The sequence below is a fragment of the Humulus lupulus genome, chromosome 2, assembly GCF_963169125.1.
Source record: "Humulus lupulus chromosome 2, drHumLupu1.1, whole genome shotgun sequence".
NCBI classification, from domain to species: Eukaryota; Viridiplantae; Streptophyta; class Magnoliopsida; order Rosales; family Cannabaceae; genus Humulus; species Humulus lupulus.
In genome coordinates this window covers 287,576,412-287,586,666 of record NC_084794.1, presented here as the reverse complement: position 1 = coordinate 287,586,666, position 10,255 = coordinate 287,576,412, and positions in this window count along the sequence as shown.

The window sequence follows — 10,255 nt, the reverse complement described above, 5'->3', positions numbered from 1 at the left end:
ACAACTTGATGTCAAGACAACATTCTTGAATGGCTACATCGAAGATTACATCTATATGAACCAGCCACTTGGTTTTTAGGTGGAACCAATTAATCAAGAGCTGGTTTGCAAGCTTAGAAAATCACTTTATGGACTCAAGCAGTCCCCATGGCAATGGAACAAAAGATTCAATACCTACATGCAAGGAATCAGGTTTACATAGTCCAAGTTTGATCACTGTTTGTACCATAAAAACTTGCAACAATATATTGAGGTATTTCTCTTACTGTATGTAGATGACATGCTTATCATGAGCAAAGATACAACTGTGAAAGAAAGCTAAAACAGGAGTTTGAGATGAAAGAGCTTGGGAAGGTTCAAAAAATACTTGGCATAGAAGTTGTTAGAAAGCAAAATGAAGAAGTGTTAATCCTTAAACAAACTAGCTATATCAACAAGATTCTTCAAAGGTTTAAAATGCAGGATGCAAAGAGTGTTTCAGTTCCTCTTGGTTGACAATTTTCATTATCTCAAGAGCAAAGCCCAAAAACAGAAGAAGAAAAGAAAGAAATGAAACAAGTGCCTTATGCTATGGCACTTGGATGTCTAATGTACATAATGGTAAGCACTAGACCTGACATAGCTCGTGCATTAAGTATTCTAAGTCGTTTCATGGCTAATCATGGAATAGAGCATTGGAATGCTCTCAAATGACTACTTAGATACCTAAAAGGTACTTCAAAAATGGGACTCAAATTCAAAAGGCAAGAGGATCAGATTTCTCTTAAAGGATACGTTGATGCAGACTATGCAGCTAGCAAAGACACTAGAAGGTCAACCACATCATACATGTTCACTACTAATGGGAATTGCATATGTTGGAAGTCCAAACAACAAACAGTAGTAGCACTGTCGACTACTGAAGCAGAGTTTATGGCCACCACCGAAGCTTTTAAGGAGGCTATTTGGCTCCAAGGACTACTGCAAGAATTAAAAATGTTAAAGGGAAAGGCAACAATCTTCTCGGACAGCCAGTCTTCTATTCACCTTTGTAAAAATCCGGTTCATCATGAGAAGACAAAGCATATCGACATAAGGCTGTTCTGGATTAGAGAAAGAATTGAAGAAGGTGCAATAAACTTAGAGAAGATTGCCACTAAAGACAATCCAGCTGATGTTGGAACCAAGGTTCTTGCTCAGCCTTGGCAACTAGAAACTAAATTTAACAGGAGCACTTTTCTCAGCAAGTGAATTCTTATCTTGGTTATGATTTGAAGAAACTAGATGGAATTTGTGGAAATAGTTTCTCCAATTCCTAACTAATATCAGTTATAACAGAATAACCAACTCAGCAACCAATGTTTAAACATCTGAAGTCCTATAAATACTTAGACTTGGTTCTCACTTAAACAACACAGATAGAGAGAAGCTCAAGAAATCTGAAAAGTCAGAGAGAAAGAGAGTACGAGAGAAGAAAGCTGGGGTTTAGGATATTGTATCTGAGTATCACAACTGTTTGAACGTGATAACTCAGGGGGAGTGTGATGGAGAAATACACTTGATATTGTAAGAGGTATCTCATCAAGATTCTGCTATGTGGATGTACTCATTTGTTTCAGATTTGAGCTAATAAAGGAGAGAGAGAAGTGTTCCTAAAACTGGATTAGGAACAAGATCAATACTGATCTTGTTCTAAACCAATATAATTTTCTATGTTGTTTCTTCTTTGTTTAGTTTTTCTGGGTTACATTCATTTGACTTGCTTCTGTCTTTACCACTCTGTTTTTACACTCTACATGTTCGTATAATTGTGCCATAGAATATATATATTGTTCCAGTTTTTGAGTTCTTGTGTTTTTCATTACTTTACTGCTTAGTTCATGTTCTAACATAGTTTATCTTGTTGAGTTTCAGTTTGAATAAATTTGACTAACTTTGTGATTAAGTTGTTGGGATCTTGAAGCTGAATTTATAACAGATTTTCTACAATAATGTAAATGAAAATGTCACCATATTCCTCACCATATTAAGAAGTAGTTTTTTTAGTTGTATACGCAGGCTCATATTTATACTTTTTGTTTATATTTAGGATGTGAAAATGTAGTGTTTTATGCAATATATCTCAACTATTAATCGTAACCGATATATACAAATACATGTCAAAACCAATCGTTCATATGATCATGTTTACACTCTGTTACCGAATTGTAGTTCTTTTATGTAATATACAAGTAAGTATATAATTATATAAAAATACTTCACCTTGAATACACATAAGTATCTCAAAGCTTATTTTGTTATAATAATTTCCTACTTGGATACTCAATAGTATTATAGTAAGTATATAATGAGCGGACCCCGATTTAGTCCCGCTTGGTACGGAGACGTATGCCAAATCGTTTGATGATCTTAGCTGTTGAATACCAAGTAAACCATCTGAAGGTTATGGTACTCACACGTGGTTTAATCTCTGACGTCCCTGGAATCAACGGTTGGGGAGTGTGTTGCGAAAAATATTTGCTCAATTGTCAGTGAAGTGACAGGTATAGTCTAATAAGTAGGGGTATGGTAATTGTCATAGGTGAAATTGATGGCAAGAGAGAACCGGTTGCCTCTTTCAATTCTATTTTACAAAACTGCTCTCTCCCTCATTTTATTTCATTAAAAGCTCAGAAAACCCACACGTTCAAAAAAAAAAAGCAAGGTTTCTATTCTCTGCATTTTTCCCATAAACCCAAGTTAAACTTTAGAGCTTTTCCTTCCCTATGTTCTTCGTCTCTCCCTCATTGTGTTCTTCACTCTTTGTTTAGATACAATGAGAGAACTTAAGAAACAACGGCTTGGAGTTACAAAAACAACAGTGAGAAGGGTGGGAGGTCTTTAACAATCATCCATAAAGGAGTTCTCCACCATTTTCTGGTATTTTCATTTTCATTCCTTTCACATTTCATTGAAGACCTTTTTTATTTATTTTCTTAAGATAATTTATGTGAGCTTATTTTAATGGAGTGTATGTTGAATATGGATTTTTTTTGTTCTTTTACTTGATTTTTTTTTTTTTTGGAAGTTTACTTCTACATTTGAGAAAAAAAAATGTCTTTACATGTGGGTGTCATCGTTCATGGTCCAAAATGAAAATTTAATATTGAATTTTTATGATTTTGTTTTAACAGATTAGGGTAAGTAGAAAATTATTATTTTTAGACTTAATAATTTGTGTTTAGGTTGCATGTGTAGTATTTGATTTATTATTTATAAACTACACTTGGATTTGTGATCAACTAATCCCTAATATTACAATTTTATCTAGAAATATACCAAAACTCTGATCATATTCTGTCAATTTTTTTATTTATTTTGTAGTTTAATATTTTTTTAGGCATATTGGAATTGTTTGACTGAAACTGAGCTTCTATAATCTGTTTTGTAGTGTAAAAATAGTTTGTTTTTCTTATACCTCTTTAATTTCCCAAACAAAGTCGTGATTTACTACAACTGTCTTTGGGAAATAGTCCTCCATGTGCTTTGTTTTAGATATTAGAAAGATAGAAAAAAAATGCACAATTTTACATAACCATACCTTTATTATAAGTAGAAGGAGGGTTTTGAGTTTATAGAAGTAGAAGTAGAAGATAACCTTTCATCATATTATGCCATCTCTAACCTTGGAGCTTATAGCGCTCAAGTGGTGGTTTTCTCTGGCAAGTATCTGTTACATAAGCGGCTAGAAAATCTTGGAATATGAAATCTTTATAAAGAGGAGGACTATTGTTCTTGATCAACACTTTTGCAGGCTCAATTTGGTAACTGTAGGAAGGAAAAATGAAGCTGCTTATTGTTGTCCACCCAAGCTTTTTGTTTGTCACAACTCTGTGCTAAACACTTTTCAACTCCCCATTACTAATAATCAACATTGATACTAGTTGTTCCAATTTTAAGATTAAACTTTCAACTCTGTGCTCAACATAAGATTTTAATAAATGAGGAGTTTTAAGTGAAGTGTTCGAATTTTTTTATGGAAATGAGCAAAAAAAATTTTGTAAACAAATACATCCCTATTTGGTATTTTTTTATTATGATCGTGTTTGTTTTTTTACTTTTTTTGGAAGTTTACTTCTACATTTGAGATACATCCCTATTTGTGCTTTTTGATGCAATTTTTCTCAAGTGATTGCCTTAGGATACTATTATTCTCTTCTTATCTATGTGTTGTATGATAACTCTAGTAAATTTCTTTGTCATCTATGTGACAATCAATAGATTAATATAGATGAATTATATGATTATCATAAAGTTAGTCTTGTGGCATGGATTGAAAAAAAAAAAAAGAGAAGGTATGTTGTCAATATCAGTACTCCAATTGGAGACTTGACCTAGAAAGTTTGTGATGGTTTATTTACAAGAGTAGCATATTGTCTTGGGAACATTTAAGGCTTTAGTTGATCTATGTAACACAATGCTAATTAGGGACCGATACCAGGTGTGTTTAAAACCAGTGCTGGACTTGCTAAACAAGTCATTTGGACTAAACATGTGATTAAGCCACTAAAGGTTTAGGTATTAAAAACTTTTGATCAACTCATAAGTATTTGTATCAAGTTAAAAACATGTTCTTTACATGGGATCCCAAAAAACATCAGTTTAAAAGTTAATTACAATACTCAGGTTACATAATAAGCCGACCTAGGCGGCAAAAGCTGGGTTTAACCCTAGTTCCCCTGAGCATCTCGGCCGTGGTGGTCGAGCAGACTGCATATGTACATACCACTGCTAATGCCCTGCGACTCATAGCTGGTTGAGCTTCTCTTTACCTTTACCTGCACCACAAAGCACCTGTGAGCCAGAAGACTCAGCAAGAAAATGTAATCAACAGTTCACAGAATAAAACGACTATCAAACAGTAATAACTGAAATTGGTGCGTTCATAAAACCAAACTGGAGACCATAGAGTCACACAAGTGCATGTTGCACTTTCTTTCAAGTTGTTGGCATCCGAGCCAGTCAAGTGCATGTCGCACTCCCAGGGTGGCCCAGCCATGGTGGCCTGCACTCCAAGTGCATTATGCCAATCCTAGCTTATAAACTAAGTTCTTTAAGCCCTTGACTTATAAGTCAAGCCACCACGTGCCTCCAACTTTTAAGTTGAAGCCTTGGGACTCTCAACTTATGAAGCGAGTCTCCCAGAGTCCATCATATTCTTAACTTATAAGATGATTCCCACTTAACACCCTAATAACCCTCTAGTTTATAAACCAAGCTTCACAGTCATAACAGACGGTCACATGTTTCATATAGCATACTTATCAACAATCACAATGCATTATAATACATTCACACAGCAGTCATAGGCATAATCATAATTATGCACATTACAATGTACCTAATCAGATATTCACAAAAATAATTATAATCATGTTCATCAACAAAGTCCAAGCTTTATTCATCTCCTCATTCATCACCTTGACTAAGCTCTAATCATGCATTCACATAACAAGTGTAGTTTTCTTACCTGTGACCCAAGTTATCCATGCACCGCGATCACGAGCACAATCCTTTAACCCGAGCCTTGAAGAAATCCTAGTCACAACGCATGAATAATAATCAACCACCACATTCTAATATATTAAATAACTTCGAGATAAAATTCTAACCTCCGGGACCTTGGTTTCTACCAAACTGGGTAGTAGGAACCTTCCCGAGCCTTAATGTTCGAGTTCCTAAGATAAAAACCCTCATTTTGCCAAAAATCCAGATTTGAGTCGCAACCTAACCTCCCTTAAGCGTCGCGGCGCACCCCAAAACAGAGGCAAACTTGCCTCACATCTTCCAGCCTAGGGCCGCGGTGCCCAAACCTTGCGTCGCGGCGCCTGGGAAATTTCCTGACGCCCCACTAGCCTATAAACTCAAGCGAGCCGCGACTCAACCCCGAAACCCAGAAATTCCATGCAACTTTTACAAGCTAACCTCCCTGAAAATCATTTCAAACACACCCCAACACCAGAACTAAGTCCCATAACCAGTCTAATATACTTTTAGCAGCTCTAGAACCCCAGGAACTATTCCACAACTTCATCAATCTCAAAATCAAAACTTAAACTTGAACCTAGAACAAAACTCTTAAAACATGGCAGGAATTCATTAAAACCAGAGCAAAGAACCTTACCTCAAGAATGGTTTCGACCCTGAGCTGTCTATAATCCTGCTCCTAGCTTTGATTCCCCAACTCTCAGCCTTAACTTCAAAGCTTTCTCCTAAAAAATCCTCAAAACCTTCCAAGCCTCAAGAGAGTGAGAGGGAGAGAGAGTTTCTGCTTCTTTTTCTTTCAATCCCTTTATTTCTAGTGACTTCCTTAGACTCCTCAACCTACCTAAACCAAAGTATATCCTCACCAAAAGACCCAATTGCCCCTTAAGCTTATCCTAACCTCTTGGGTAACCCAAGGGCAATTTAGTCATTTGCCATACCCCGATAAGTCCCCGAGTAGTCTTATAAATCCCCATTAATCCCGACATGTCCAATTCCTTACCAAACTACTACTCGTTACTCCATAAATACGAACTCATTTTACATTCCCGAAATACCCCTAGGCTCCTCCCGAGCCGGGTATCTGACCCCGTTGTGACTTTCTAGCTAATTGGCTCCCTAGGACTGTCTCGGATCACGCATCACAAATATATCACCAATATATCACAAATATCACATATATTGCATTTATACCCCGAACGGGACAAATTACTAAAATACCCCTCTTATAAGAATCGGGCCCACATACACATATTAGTATCTCTAACATGTAAGCATAATTATATTATAATATAATTCACATAATAACTCAATTATTGCCTCCCGGCCCCCTAATCCAGGCACTAAGCCACATTAGGAAATTTGGGATGTTACAATCTAGGTGAAATTAGTTCAAAGAAGAACAGATTCATCAATCTAGTTAAATCTAGTCTACTACTTGTTCTTCATTCTTGAACTTAGTAAAATCCTTGTCTTGGGTGTTATTCTAGTCTTATTTTCAGCCAATGGAAATAGAAAGTACATTCTGAATGTGCATTAAAATCAGTTGAATGAACCCTTTTGCCAATGTGAAATATGATTGGCTGGGTTCATCATAGTTCATCAACATACTTAAGTTAATAATATCATTCATTTAGTGCCACAAAAAGTTTAATATTATCATTCATTTAGTGACATGTAGTGAATGTTATTATTTTAATATGTTAAAATTTGTTATTTTTCTCTAGGGAAATGACAGTTAAACGAAAACGGGGAACAACTACAAAAAATGAAGAAAAAAAAGTTGAAGTGACAAAATTCATATGAGTTTTTTTTAACATTAATGGTAAATTGGTATTTGGATATTTATTTTTGAAGATATTATGTGTTTTTCACTTACATATTGTACCAATATTCTATGTTTTCCACAAATTCAATCTGAAAGAGGTTGAATGAAGACTTTATTAAGAGAGCAAAACAGATTACAAAATACTGAGGTATTGCTTCATATTTAGAATTTAATTTTTTTTACACCACATATATTACATATGATAAATGCTTAATTGTCATTTTGTTCATGTTCTTAGATGCAAAAAGTTCTTGTAGGAAAGTGGAAGGTCGCTTTCAATTTGGGTTCTACAAGTAAATCTCAGAAGCAAAAGGAGATTGCACCTTCTGATTTGGATGAAAGTTATGAAATTGAAGAAGAGGAACACAATGAAGATGATGAAGAAGGTTTTGATGTTGCTTCACGCGAAATGATCAATCGGTGTTCTTTCGAAAGAATCGTGAGGATTGTGGATACATTATCGGATGAGTAAAAGGCAATGGTACGAGGGGTCGGATTTGGTGCATATTTGAGGGCGGATTACCCCCTATATATAGTGAGCTGGTTAAATGGATCTTTGATTGTGTGGATGTTGGCGGCAACTGCATTAATATTTATGGGAAGAAGGTGCCAATGTCCCCGAGGATTTTCCAACGTGTTATGGAACTTCCTGATGGGAATATTTTAATCAACATTGAAGCAAAGGTTGACGAGACGGAGTGTAGCACCCACATTATTTTGATATAATATAGCAAATAATCACATGATTTCATTGAATTACATATCATACAATATATATAATTTGAGCATATGCATATTCTTAAGTTTTTTCATGTATAAGTATAAAAGTTGTGTATATGATGTCTATGTGTATGTTCAATATTATTAACCTTGTGGCGATTGAATTATATTTTATGGGTGTTTGATGTACTCAATATATAATAAATGATGAAAAATATGGACAAGGCATGAAATCAAGTGAGATATAGAAGGCAAAAAATGTTAAGCGGTGAAAAATAGTACAATATTGATTACTAGTATTTCGGTGTAAAATTGAGTATTAGTGGATTTACCAAATATAATTGAGGTATGATTAAGGTCTCATTAATGAGGTAAAAATTGTTTTAGAACCATTAGATCAAGTCTTCATGGGAGGTATACGTAATCAGTGGTGTTGACGCAAAGTCAAAACGAGCTTAGCATAAGTGTGTTACGCTCAATCGGGTAAGCATAACTATTGGGTATGAACTCATATTGACCTAAGATTTGGTGTGAGTGTTTCAAACATAAGGATAATGGGCCTAGTAGATGATTAAGTCAAAATTATTGAAGTGATAAGGTTTTCATAAGTCAAAAAGTGAAATGATAAGGTGAAAGGTGTCAAATTTTGATACAATAAGGTCAAATAATTGAAAATAAAGGATTGTCATCAACCTTATCACTTTTCACGACCAAGACTCTAAAAAAAAGAGAGAAAATAAAGCCAAAAAGCATTTCTTGGCTAGCTTGAAGAGATTCTAAGGAGATCCAAGTGAAATCAAAGTCAAAGAAGTGGATTAAGCTTAGTTCTGGCCTTTTTATGGTAAGTTCTTGTACTTGGAAGTTAAACAACATTTTTGAATTTTGCTGAGAGCTTATCTATGTTGTTTTATATTTTTTAAGATATTTCTTGGTGGTTTCCAAGTGGTTTGAGGTTTAGAAAAGCTAGAAGAGATTGTTTTCGTCGAAAAGTTGCTCGGTAAGTGAAATTTTGTGTTTTATGAGGTTTTTGTGGTTCTTGGAATACAAACTGATTTTTGGTTATTTGATTGAGTTTATAAGAGGCTAGATATGTTTATAAATGTTTGAATAGATGTAATGCCCCGAATTCCCTATTATGGTTAATGGCTGGATTAGTAGGCCGGGAGGGCCATAACTGTTTAATTATGCCATTAAATGTGTTTATGCATGTTTATGAGAATTATATTATATTATAATATAATGTTAAATGCATGCATGTGAGTCCACATTTGTTTACAGGGGTATTATGGTAATTTGGCCCGTTGAGGGCATAATTGTATATTTGTATGTGCGATAATGATATATTGTGAGACCACATTATAATGTGGATTGGTTCGAGTATTTCGACATGAGACGATCTTTAAACGTGATTTATCGGTTTGGTCATAACAGGTTTGAGCTCGGGGCTCGGGGTGAGTCTCGGGGTGATATTAAAGGTTATAGCGTTACCGGTGATTTTAGGGTAACGGGTTATGAAATATTGATGTTTGAGGATGTTGAGATTAGCGGGAATTGGGAAGCGTTAATTATAATTAACGGGTTTAGTGGAATGTACCAATTTTGCCCTTGGGGTGGCTTTGGAGGCTTAAGATGACATAAGGGGTATTTTGGTCTTTTTGGAAGGATATATGTGACTAAGTGACTTTGAAGGCTGTAGAATAACAGAGCAAAACAGGGGTTTGCTTCCTCCATACCCGTACATCACCTTCTTCATCTTCTTCATTGCTCCTTTGATGGTTTTGTGCTCTTGGTGATAATTCAAGCTAGAGGAACTTAAGGGCTGGATTGGAGACTTGTTTTAGCTTGTGTGGGAGGTCCAAAATCAGTTCTAAGGTGAGTTTTGACTATATATCACAGCTGGTGCTCTGTTTTATCTTTGGTATTTAGTTCATGGTTTTTGATGTGGGAAGTGAGGATTAAAGGGAGTTTTAGTGTTAGTTTGATTGGGGTTTGTTGTAAGTAAGCTAAGGGTGTTGTTTGGGGGTTCAATTATGTGTTAGGAAGAGGTTTTATGAGGGTTTAAAGGTCTGGTTTGAGAGGGAATTGCACAGGGAGAAAAACTGGTTCGTGTGGCCGACTTAGCCATTCTGGGCTGGGCGCCGCGGCGCAGCAGGGGAGCGCTGCGGCCCTTGGCGTTTGGCAGGCAGGGAGCCTCTCTGTCTGGAG